Source organism: Triticum dicoccoides, unplaced genomic scaffold (assembly GCF_002162155.2).
Source record: "Triticum dicoccoides isolate Atlit2015 ecotype Zavitan unplaced genomic scaffold, WEW_v2.0 scaffold172413, whole genome shotgun sequence".
NCBI classification, from domain to species: Eukaryota; Viridiplantae; Streptophyta; class Magnoliopsida; order Poales; family Poaceae; genus Triticum; species Triticum dicoccoides.
Window position 1 is genome coordinate 1 of NW_021222071.1, and position 2,451 is coordinate 2,451.

General features: G+C 44.8%; 1 pseudogene; it reads right to left on the reverse strand.

The window, feature by feature from the left end:
* Positions 1-28: 28 nt before the first annotated feature.
* On the reverse strand, positions 29-1,993 carry LOC119344536 (annotated as a pseudogene).
* Between the last annotated feature and the right edge of the window lie 458 nt (positions 1,994-2,451).

Here is a 2,451-nt window from a genome sequence, read left to right on the forward strand (position 1 = left end):
ATGCCCTTTCATGTAATTCTCGTCCTATTTACTCCTGCATGGATTGCTTGAGTTCCCTAGCTTCTCGAGCAGCCTTTCTCCGCTCATGGACTAGCCTTGGAATTTCCTTCCATGTCTTTGGTTCAAGTGCTATCACTGTATACATGACAAATGATGTCAGAACAAACACGTACAAACTACTGTAACATGGAAATTTATACCACATAGCAACAAAATAATGGAGAGCAAACGTCTACAAACCTATTGGCATGATACATGGGATGGGATGGATGACTGCATTTGTTGGCTAAATGTGGCAAAGAAAGATAGAAAAACGTGCATACCTTCATAATAGGCATCCAGTTCTTTGTCATGGATGTCCATGCTGCCCAGTTGCTGCTGCAGGCATCTAGGGAGCTTCTTTATAGCTGGACAGCCTTTAATTTCAAGATATTGAAGAGACCTGTATGCTTGCGGTTCATTCGGTAGGGATGCCAAGGTTCTGCATCTTCTAAGACAAAGTTTTTCCAACGATGGGAAGTGTTGTGCCGACAGAGCCTCCAGTGATGTCAGCCCATTGTTGTCCTTAATGTTCAGTGACTTGAGGGAAGTGGGCAGACAGAGGACACCCCCCAACATGCTATGACAGGACAATATAGTTAGAGATTGGAGACAAGGAGGAAGTGACTTGTGGCTCTGGTACATTTATGGAAGTAGTGACTTGTGGTTTTGGAAGCCCACCCAGCTGACATGTCAGGACCTGAATACTACTGCACCAAGAAATAAATATGGTCTTTAAGGACGGAGGAAGATGTAGAACCGCTGGTAAACTTCCACATCCAAGTAACTCTAGAATTTCTAGGCATGGACAAAAGTGATTCATGGGTGAGGATGACAACTCTGATACAGTTGTGGGCACGGCTGCCTCACTGCAAGAAGACCCTTGAATTGACTCTGATATGCCCTGCTGCCTGCCGAATATGGACTCAAGCTTCCGACAACAAGCAATATCCATTTCCTTGAGAGATCCCGGGAGCTTGAACATCTCTACCAAACTTGCACAATCATTTAACCGAACAGACTCCAGACGTGGCAGGTGTTGACTCCTTTCAAATGGTGATGGCTCAAGAGGAGCTTGTGCGTATCCAGTGAGATTTTTGCACTCTCTAATCTCTAAACTTCTCAAGGATACCAAGCTTAGGAACACTTTCTCTGGCCAGTGGATGAGCACATCGCATCTAACAATTTCCAACTCTTCAATGTGTACAAAATAGTACCATGGCTCTAGTGCACCTGATCCAAAGAATGAGTTACAGCATCTTAACTCCACAACTGTAAGTGGGGATTTCTTGTTCCATTTATCCTTGTCCACAGGTACAATTGAAGTGCACTCAGCCTCTGATGTTATTTCTGTGTTTTCTAGTTTCAGTATCAGTTTGGTCAGCGAAGACAAATATCTATCTACAAAATGGAAGATCTCTTGCTTGCCATCTTCAATTTCTAATACACCGAGTTTTTGTGCTTCAGATAAATCTGTCAGCTTTGGGCATTTCTTAATTGATAGTTTCTCAAGCCGAGGAAACAATATCTCTTCTCCTTGAGTCCCTTCAAATGCATCCCATCTCTGAAAGCTCTCCAAATTTTCCAATTTGAGTACCTTTAGGGCAGGAAATGGTGAGCGTACCAATCTATAGTCTGCACTACATGGTTCTTGAAGCAACTGTGCTTCAGGTAACGCAATCAGCTTTCCAGATTTCCCGATAAACAACTGTTGTGCTTCCGGCAATGCTGCCAACTTTCCACAGTGCCTAATAAACAACTTCTTAAGTAGAGGAAATATTATCTTTTCTTCTTCCCACTCCTTAATTTCCCACCATCTCTCTAAATCCAACAGGTGTTCTAGCGTAAGCTCCTTCAGTTTTGGAAAAGTGAAGGACCTACCGCGTTTGAACAAAAGTTGCAGTCTTTCACAATGAAAGAGATGGATTGCAACCATGTTTTGTAACATACCCATGCACTCTCTGTTGGGGAACGTAGTAATTTCAAAAAAATTCCTACGCACACGCAAGATCATGGTGATGGATAGCAACGAGAGGGGAGAGTGTGATCTACGTACCCTTGTAGATCGACAACGGAAGCGTTAACTTGGTTGATGTAGTCGTACGTCTTCACGGCCCGACCGATCAAGCACCGAAACTACGGCACCTCCGAGTTCTAGCACACGTTCAGCTCGATGACGATCCCCGGACTCCGATCCAGCAAAGTGTCGGGGAAGAGTTCCGTCAGCACGACGGCGTGGTGACGATCTTGATGTACTACTATCGCAGGGCTTCGCCTAAGCACTGCTACAATATTATCGAGGACTATGGTGGAAGGGGCACCGCACACGGCTAAGAATATGATCACGTGGATCAACTTCTGTCCTTAGGGGTGCCCCTTGCCTCCGTATATAAAGGTTCAAAGGGGGGGGGG